The sequence below is a fragment of the Rosa rugosa genome, chromosome 2, assembly GCF_958449725.1.
Source record: "Rosa rugosa chromosome 2, drRosRugo1.1, whole genome shotgun sequence".
Lineage (NCBI taxonomy): Eukaryota > Viridiplantae > Streptophyta > Magnoliopsida > Rosales > Rosaceae > Rosa > Rosa rugosa.
Window position 1 is genome coordinate 24,361,730 of NC_084821.1, and position 10,352 is coordinate 24,372,081.

Here is a 10,352-nt window from a genome sequence, read left to right on the forward strand (position 1 = left end):
GAGCTTTCGCTCATGCCTTCCCGGCAACCCCAGCTTTCGCTCATGCCTTCCCGACAACCCACGAGCTTCCCGCTCATGCCTTCCCGGCACCCCGAGCTTTCGCTCATGCCTTCCCGGCAACCCACGCGCTTCCCGCTCATGCCTTCCTGGCACCCCGAGCTTCCGCTCATGCCTTCCCGGCAACCCTTGAGCTTCCCGCTCATGCCTTCCCGGAAACCCCGAGTTTCCCGCTCACGACCTTTACGCTCATGTCTACTCGACACACCACACGTTAATGGAACATTGAATTTTTCTACCATTTGTCGTTTACCGACCACGACAAATCAAATTCTTTTCGCGTTCCATTAATACGAGCGAAAACCAAACAGACACAACCGTACGCGCGGTCATCGTTCATGAGTTACAAATGCATACCTTCGCGGCACTCATGCAACTTACATCTCACGAGCGTAACCCCGTCAAACTCGACCTCGTTCGTCTCCTTGCGCGCGTCACACATTTATCATATGCAATCCATATGCTCACACGACCATGTATCACGCACCTCATATATTCGTATATGCCAACGCATATCAATGCAACTCACATTTGTTGCCAACGCATATCAATGCATATGCCTATTTTTTGTCTTTGTTGTGCAGGTTAACGAGTCCCTTCTTGCTTACGGAGTTCGGGGACTTGTAGGGGCTCCATGCTGCCCGGTTACTTATGCTTGATGACTTCGTGGTTATAACTCCCCAACAAAGAAGTTCCTCTTACTTGGGGACTTCGGGGACTTGTAGATACCTCTACTAGCAAGGCTATTTGCTACATCACCAAGCATAAGTAACACCCTCTTTGGGACACCCACAAGTCATGGTGAGGCCCAACCGCTACTTGCATCTTGTAGCCCTATGTTCAAGCTACGCCACGGTATCCGGAAGTGGCAAATCCGTCACCGGGAAGCCACCTTCCCGGCCTTGCCAACATGCCCTCACAAACTAGGCTTTCTACACTAGAATAGTTATCTTTGCTTGTCCCACATCGAAAACCATGTAAAGGAGATGACTTCCTTCACCCATAAAAGGAATGCCTCCTCCCACAACTAAATCCACTCCATTACATCTTTTGTAATCCCTTTGGGCCACAAGGCCCAAACACACTAGTTAAACATTCAAGTAGACATAGTTTCCCGCTAAGGCGGGAAATGAACCACTATACTTCTTGTGTCGTTCTCTCTCTCTCTCTCTAAAGCTAACTAGAGATCCCACGGATCACTAACGTTAACAGCGTGTGTTCACTGGTTTAGTTAAGAAGGAAGTGTATAGTATGTCGGAAAGACCTTTGATGTCTAAAGCCTTACCTACAACAATGAATGAAAGATGAAACGATGAAAAATTGGGCAAGGGTGGACATCCACCTATTAGGAGGAGCATAAGGTCGAGGGTACCATGCCTGCAAGGAATAGAGGAGAAGTCCACCAACCCTTGCCACTAAAAACCTCGGCTTCCACCTTCTACACCAACCGGAGGTTGGACACTCAATGTTCATATCTACAAATCTTTGTCCACATGTCTCCATTTGATGAAAGATAGCCCACTCCTGAGCATGATGTTGTCGTATGTGTACTCCCCCGACATGACACTGATGAGGAGGCCAAAGGTGACCATCGTCGCAACGACAGACACTTTGATGATCTGGCGAACACGAAGCAACCATCGACACCCAAGGCTGACAAACACAATTGAACATCTTATCACCCTTGCTAATTGTTATCATCACTGGAGGGTGACGACCTGATTATCATCGTTGGAGCACCACCACTAGAATTCAAGCTAGGAATTGATGATCAAACAGAGTATGTAGATTTGATGAATGGTGTAGTCAAGAAATTCACATGCAGATCATGCACGCTATCTGGGATGGAGAATCTTTCCACTAGAAGTCCAGCAACTGCCCTGCCTTCAACATCCAAGTCACTAGATGACAATCCACAAAGTTGCGTAGCGACCTCTGTCACATAGTCGATGACGAGGCCACTTTAGTTCTTGTGACTTTGTGCGACCACCATTCTATGAAGTAGTTGTCTTGGACCGGACCAAAGACCTCAAACCTCCAATGCCTGGCAGCCTAGGACACTGGCGCAATGGGAGAGAGTTGTTTGGAGCCACTAGGAAGAGCGAAAAATTTACCGCCAAATGTCTAACGACGATCCATTTGTTCCACCAAAGTCAAAAGACTCAAATCCACTCATGCTAGAAAGTCTTTCATAAGAAGTATCAAGATGCATGATAGGCGACGTCTCGCTATCCCACAGTGTACTACATTGATTGATGTTGGTAGTCAACAAGTCTGGAGTTCCATCGCCAATCGCCACCATCATATGAAGGTGGGAGAGACTTTAGCTCACAGTTGTAACATGTAGCTAAAGGATGAACACGACCAATGCTTCATCAATGCCGATATGCTTGAACCACGATGCTCGCATGCCATGGAGATATAATTGACTCTGAAGAACAGACATGACTTAGCCTCACCCTCCACCTTCATTGGCAACTCAGCATCCACCGCCTGATCATATTTCAATGCTCGGATAATCTTGAAATTTGGAGTTGCTGGAGTACCGCCGCATGACTCGAATTCATAGACGGATTTATGAGTCTTGCATGCATGGCGACAATACCCATTCACCATATGGAGAAAAATCAGAGGCTAGGAGAGCCAACCCCATAAGAAGGAAGAGCTTTCAACCTACCATCTTACTGCCCTTAGACCTGTACTCCCACCGAGGAGGTCTCGACATGCCACTACCCACCTTTTTGTTGCCAAAGGCCTACATCAAGAAAATGCCCATATGGGGACACCGTCCGCAACAAGTCACATTCAAAAGATCGTGCTACGCATCAAACGGTACACCCTACTCTAAATTACTTATTTGTCTTATCATAAAGTATGATCACATGCACCCTCTATCCTCTTTAAGGATTTATTTGATATGCCAAGAGTGATGAATCTTCGAGCACCAATAGGAATACGTTAGCCTTGGAGAGCCAGGGGCTCAATTATATTACGTTTTGATTTCTATATCTTGTATGGTGTTCTATGTATCTACCATATGTGTCTCTATACTGAATTGCATGCTATAAATCATGTTGAGATCAAAATTTGCACAAATGAATTAGCTTGAAAATATATCCATCTATTCAAGAATTCGGCAAAGACCCCCGTGCTAAGCATATGACTACTCAACTCTGGTTACGTCAGCTCATTACTGATGAACCTGTGTCAATGCCCAGACGCGGACCAAGTGGGGTACCAGTTCCACAAATCTATCTATATATAAACTCCTAGAAGTTTATTGGAACACAAAGGTATAGCTATCTCAATAGAAGTCCATCTAAGATAAAGGTAGTAGTAGTTTATATAATAGAAATCCTTTGCATTCCAACACCCCAAGGAATTGAGCCACTGGATGAAAGAGTCTCGCTAGCCGAGACCAATTCACAAAGTGCCTTCAAGGTCCAACCCACTTGAGCCACCAATGAAAGAGACTCGCTAGCCGAGACCAATTCATAGAGTGCCCTCGAGGTCCAGCTCACTTGATTCACAGGTTAGCAAGTCTTAACAACTGAGACTTACACACATAGTGCACTCGAGGTCCAACTTACTTGAGTTTCCAGGTGAGAGAGTCTTAATAGCCGAAACTTGCAACGAACGTACACTCGAGGTTGGTTGACTCTCAACCGCCATGACCACCAGTTATGAGACTTTTGGACCGAACAATAGTTAGAGGTCTTACACTCCCTTATAAATTATGCTAATAGTTTAGTTATGGCAAAAGAAGGGACAATGCACTTAGGTGCTAAATTAGAGCCAATAGTTAAAGCTCAAAGGGAAACAAAAGGAAGTCATTTAACCTATCCTCACCCTTGTCAAGGATGTTACCCTCCTCTCTATTGGAGATCAGTCACTGTTAATGCTTGGATCTGTTGGGGATCTAATTAACGATAAGTAAAGAGAGGGCGAGGGAACGACACAAGAAGTATAGTGGTTCATTTCCCGCCTTAGCGGGAAACTACGTCCACTTGAATATTTAACTAGTGTGTGTCGAGCCTTGCGGCCTAACAAGATTACAAAGTGTGTTGTAATGGAGTGTGTGGAGTTGTGGGAGGAGAGTTCCTTTTATAGGTGAAGGAAGCCATCTCCTTTACATTTTCTTAGATGTGGGATGACTAAAATCACTATTCTAGTCTAGAAAGCATGTTTGTGAAGGCAACTTTGCAAGGCCGGGAAGGTGGCTTCCCGGCGACGGATTTGCGACTTCCGGATACCGTAGCGTAGCTTGAACATAGGGCTACAAGATGCAAGTAGTGGTTGGGCCTCACCATGGCTTGTGGGTGTCCCAAAGAGGGTGTTAATTATGCTTGGTGAGATAGTAAACTAGTCATGCTAGTAGAGGTATCTACAGTCACCAATGAGTTCAGTCTCCTATCGTGGACCTCGGACATTCAAGGTTATCATAACCCCTAGTCAAGGATGTCATCCTAATCCACTCAAGACCTTCATAGTTTAACCTTCAACCTATAATGATGTTGATCTATCACATATAGAAACTCACCTCCACACAACAAGGTTAACTTCTTTTGCAATCCACTATTGTATTTTTACTAAGAACCACCTACTCAAGCTTAGATTCACCAAATTCTTCCTCAAATTGAGTTCCCTACCCAACGTAAGCCTTGGCTGGCCAGGGAACTGGGGGCTTGTTGATGTCATAATTTGGTTTGACAAAGAATTTTGACTTTTCAACCCATTCCACGTAGGACGCGTTGAAATGTCAAAGAGTCCACGTAAGACCTTGACCTTTCAACGCACTTAAACCCTTCATCGAGAAAGAAAAGATAATCCTAAGATGAAAATAACCATGACTAGTAAGATGTTTAACCATGGTATGCCAAGTCTTTAACCTTGGACCTCCACCTCTTAGGTCTTGGACAGTCACCATGTTATTGACTTGTCACCTTGGACGGTGAGGTCAAAGCATATCGTGACCTGGCTATTAGAATAGCATAGTCCGAAGGAATCAGGAGCCTCAACCCCCAAGGCCAAGAATTCGACTCCCAAGGCTTAGAAGCCTCAAGCCTCGACCTTCAGGCTCACACTTGGACGCAGTCAAGGAGACATGGTAGTACATGTAACATCCCGTATCTTAATTTACCGGTTTACTAATCATTAAGACGGTAAACGACATTTACTATCACTTTTACTGTCGTTTCAGTACTTTTAGGGGGCCATAAAATATGACTTTTTGTTCGGGTCAAAATTTGAGAAAATGTTCTTCATGGAAGTTGTAGAGGACGTTAAACCGAGCGCGTGCATATGTGGTATGTAAAAATCGGAGTTCGTATACGAAAGTTATGGCCAAAATACTAAAGTTACTGTTTATAGTAAGTTTCTATAAATAGCCGAGTTACTGTAGTAAGTTTCCATTTTCGGAAACTTACCGAGCCTCTCCCCGATTCTCTCTTCCTCTCCGACCTCTTCACCTTCTTCCGGCCATAACTCCTCCATCCGGCGACGGATTTTGAAGTGTAAGATGTCGTTGGAAAGCTCTCTTCCTTCTCTTCATTTCTGGGTTCGTTTCGTAGCTTAATATGAACTGTGGAAGGTGCAGCAACGAGAAGAAGAGGACGGTCACTGTAGCAGTTTTGAGTCAACGCCGATATTTTCCGATTCCGGCAGTCTCCGGCCACAAAATTGGCGTCGAAGGTTCGGTTTTTGACATAGATCATTTCCCCTAACGTCTTTCATTTCAATTTGTAGTGTAGAGGTCGAATTAACAATTTCAATTTCTAGGGTTCTTGGAATTTCTGGAAAATTTTCACCGGCCAAATTGGAGCTCTTCCAGGTACAATTGGAACTTGTTGTAGTTGAGAAAGAGGTTGGGTTTGTTGAGTAGATGGTGCTGCCAAATTTTGGTGGCCATCGGAGGTGGTTGCCGCCGACGCGTGGGGCCCACGCGCTTCCACTGTTGGTGGCGCGTGGAGGCCTGTAGGGCAGTGTTTTAATTTCAGTTTTTATCCCATTAAATTGTAGAATTGTTGTAGAGCTTGTATGTGAAGTTTGGTGAATTTTGGAGGGGTTTGGAATTATTTGTGAATTTCCGAAGTTTGAAATTTTGTGATTGAATTGTGGGAAATCCGGCCGTCGGATTTCCTTCGTTTTCGTTGTGGGATATATAAATTGAGGAATTGGTGTTGTGGAAGAGATTTGGGTTGAATTTGAGAAGTAATGGAGATAGGGATTTTCGGGTTTCGTTTAGGTTCGTAATTATTTTATCGGATTGTCGTTTACGGAAATATAATTGTGTAAAGGGCAATGCCGCGAGCTACGGTTAAATGAAGGAACTCGTTTGCGTGGTCGCCCAATAGTACTGTGAGTGGACTTTTGTTTTTAAGTAAATGATGCATGCATTTATTTTGAAATTATTGGTTTATTTAATTATCGTTTTATTTATCGAACATGATATTTTGTCTTGGATTATAATTTGACATTGATTTTTCATGAGTTTCGGATATGAACTTATTATGCTCGGATTTGGATTTATGAGTTGTTTTTGAGAATATGAATTGATTTTCAGAAATTGATTATAATTATTATTTGAAATTCTGATATTGTGATTTTCAATGAATTCTTTTCCGAGGTGATTTCCGGAATTTCATATTTATTTTTCATTCACCGATTTGAGATCTCCGAAAGATCTTCGAAATGAGATTTCGATGGAATTATTTCTTGTTTGTTTATCGACTTTCGGTTTTGGCATTGGGAATGCCTCGATGATGATTTTGGAATTGGTTTTGTTTCGAATCATGATGATACTCTTGGCGTGTGGGACACGTCGTTGGAAATGCATTTGCGAGAGATGGGGGAAGCCTTATGTATTTTGGATTTACTGGATTTTCGGTTATGTTTCCCTGTGCCATACTGAGGGGTGATTTTATCATGCTAGCATTGATTTTCCGCCTTTGTGGCGCGGTGATGGGATCACCGTAGCCCTTCCGCCTTTGTGGCGCAGGTTACTGTCTCTGTGACAGTAATTCTGTAGCCCAGTATCCTATCGCTACACTTAGTGGCGTAAGGGTATATTACGGGAGTTATGGGAGTTCTTTAGCCTGGGAGGCTATCACCCAAGCCTGAGTGGCTTATTCGTATGGCTATCATCTTCCCCTACTCATTATATTATTGCTGGGCTAGCGGGGTCTAGTCCGATTCCCTTAACCAGCGGGGCTGGTCTTATTTTCTTGAGTAGCAGAGTTCTTTCCTCTTTGCTTGGTTGTGGCTAGCGGGGCTAGTCGGTTTTCTTGAGCTGAACTAAAGTTGTGTTTCTTTAAATTGTTGCATGCATCGGGATTTTTAAAGAAATAAATGTGGGAAAGTATGAAATACATTTGGTTTAATTTGTTTATTTTTGTCCACTCACGCTAACGTGTTTTTCAATACTTTTCCCCTGGGCCCTTCGGTTTCAAATGCCCAGTTTGCAGGCGAAATTAGTTGAGGTCGGGCGTACATGGAGTCGAGGCATAGCCAACAGCATTGCTTCCGCGTACTCATTCTATTTCTGTTTTCTTTGTTACCTAGTGGATTAGTATTGCTCTGATAACCTATGGGATTAATATTGTTTTTGGGTTGAGACTGATATTTGTGAAATTGGAGTTGTGATTTGGGGAGCAGATGGCTCCAGAAGATTAAGGATGGATGATTTAGAAGTGTAAATGTTTTCCTACAGGTTTTGGGTAGCCTACTTTTAGGGGAAGTTCCGCCAAATTTTTGGTAGAATCTCTTCTAAAGTGGGCCCCGCAGGGCCACTTCGGATTTCAGGGTGAAATCTGGGGCGGGTCCTGTCAGTACACATCAAGGACCAACTCTCACCAACTTTTCCACGTGTCAAGCTCCGACACCCAGTATGGCTCCCTTGTCATGTCAACAGTGATTCAAGAACAAAGGGTGGTTTACGTGGAGACACGCACCTGTCACAACCTCTGTCAAATCCATCCTGGAGCGTCAGTAAGCAGTGAGTGGGGGCTGACACCCCGATTTTATGGGATTGAGCCCAAGCCTTTCCCTTTCCACCTTAAGCATCTTCTCCTATAAATACCCAGCCTTCACAAGGCTGAAGGGGACTTCACCTCTCTCTTTTCTCCCAACACTATGATAAAATATCTATGCTATGAGGCTCTTCCAAGTAGGGGTTGTGGACGCCTAACAAAGGAGCATGGATGCCCAACGCCAGGTAGAGGAAGTTTGAGGCGAGGCTACCAGTTTCACCCAACCAAGGAGTGTGGAGGCCCAGCATCAGGTGAAGGAAGTCCGAGATGAGACTATCAGTTTCACCCAACAAGGCTGCGTGGAGGCCCAGCATCAGGTGAAGGAAGTTCAAGGATTTTGGGGAGCAGCGGCGACATCCTCGCCCTCCGGTGGCGGCTGTTGCTAGGCGAAACGGGTCGTCTGATAAGACCCACGAGCGGTAGGGCTCAGCGTTATAATGGTACCATCTGCTCGAGTGTGGGCGGCCAGAAAGCCAGCACGGGAGACCTCGGACTGAGTAGGAGGTGGGGTCCGCTGAGAGTCGTCCGCCGGACACACACCGCTCTCTCCGCTGCCTGAGCGGGCACCCTCAGCCTAAACGGGAACCACACCCTTCGCGGACGGTGCGTTCTGACCTGATGGTCCAGCTGGCTGGGACGCCTTCACCGAGTCGATGGCGCCCTTTTGGTTCAGCAGCTCCACGTTGGAGACAGCACCGGCCTTCGCCGCCTCGGTCATCGCTTTCTTATATTCCGCCGACTGCTTAAACGCCTCCACAGCGGCGGCCGCCGCACGGTCCCCCTCAGCCCCCAGGCGAGCAACCTCGCCCTCCAGCCTCTTCACCTCGGTGGATTTGGCGGCAGACTCCCGCTAAAGGATCTCAACTTTCTTATCCTTAGCAGCCACTCGATCCTGCAATAAGGATATATCTTGCTCTAGCTTGGAGACGTGGTCATTCCGCTCCAGGTCCCGCTCAATGGCGACGGCCAGCTTGCCGCGGGCATCTGCAGCATCACAGTCTGCCTTGGTCAGGCGCCGCTCCACATCCGCCAACCTGTCTTTGGCCTCCCCCAGCTCCCTCTACCCTTGATCTTCTCCCTAAGCTGCCGCTCAACTCGAGGCTGTTTCGACACCGCCAGGAACATCTTGTGCAGCCCAACAGAAAGATGCCCAAAGGCCGAGCTGAAGGGAGATTGATCAATGGCCGTCGAGCGCACAATCCTCTCTAGATCGCCAAACCCGAGCGGCTCGCAAAGGTGGAAAAGAAATTCCCACTCATGATCAGTCAAGAACTCTGCGTATGCGGAAAACGAGTCCAGGTCGCTCGCTTGCACCTCCTTGTCGGCAACCACGGGCACTTTGGGCGGAGCCTGTCTTGCCCTCTTCTGCTGGCGGGCCCCAATGGTCTCCGCGTCATCCCCTTCCTCCTCTCCATCGGAGTCATTTTGGCGACGCCTCCTTTGAAGCACCACCCATGTGGATCCAGCGGGTGCAGGCCTAGATCCCTTCAGCGGCTCCAGCCCCGCAATGGTGACTATCTCCGCCGGCAGCACCACTTTCTCCTTCTGTGCCCCACGCCGGTTAGCAGGCACTCTCTCTTTTTGCTGCACAGTTGCAGCAGGGGCCTTGCTCCCGCCGGCAGCCCCACGGTCCACGCCTGTCCCCGCCTGAATGATGGACAAACCATCGCTACCAAGGTGAGAGTGGTGCGGCATCGATAGCACCACGAGAGTCTCAGACTGACTCAGTACCAGTGTCTCGGGATCAACGACGGTCTTCTGGGCCGCCAGCCCAGAGGCGTACATGCTCTCCAGGAAGTTGTTGATCTCGGCGCGATCCATGGCTTTCTCGAACGCCTCGTGGCTTGCTCTGTTACCCGGCGGAGAATCTATACGAAAACAACGAGTTAGCCTGCCAAAACAGCGAACTAAAACACACATCAGCGGAAGGTACTTACCGAGGGCTCGTGTCAACTGTTGATCGACCAACAACTCCCACCCGATGAGTAGCCGAAGATCTAGCAGGTTGCGGTTCTGCTAACAGCCTCAAATTCTTGCCACGCGACACTCTTCTTCACGCGTCAGGTTATAGCGCAGACCAGCTACAAAAAAAAAAATGAAAATCATTACAACAGAAGGAATTATTGTACAACAAAAACCAACCATGAGTAGCGGGGGCCAGCAACAACCTCGGATAGGTTAGAACTCCGACTTAATCCTAAATGTCGGCTCCCCCTCATTCGACCCCGCTTGATACTCCCATCCAGCGGTGGCAATACAGAAGGTCCC

The 10,352-nt window shown here is 46.9% G+C and overlaps 1 long non-coding RNA gene across 2 annotated transcripts; it reads left to right on the top strand.

Moving 5' to 3' along the window:
• The first annotated feature begins 5,478 nt into the window (after nucleotides 1–5,478).
• Nucleotides 5,479–7,722, top strand: LOC133734470 (uncharacterized). Of its 2 annotated transcripts, XR_009858317.1 has the most exons (5): nucleotides 5,479–5,570; nucleotides 5,654–5,748; nucleotides 5,836–5,887; nucleotides 6,354–6,414; nucleotides 7,514–7,722. It is a non-coding gene; the product is annotated as an uncharacterized LOC133734470 (long non-coding RNA). The 2 variants fall into 2 exon arrangements; XR_009858316.1 differs by having other exon boundaries at nucleotides 5,484–5,748.
• Nucleotides 7,723–10,352: the final 2,630 nt, after the last annotated feature.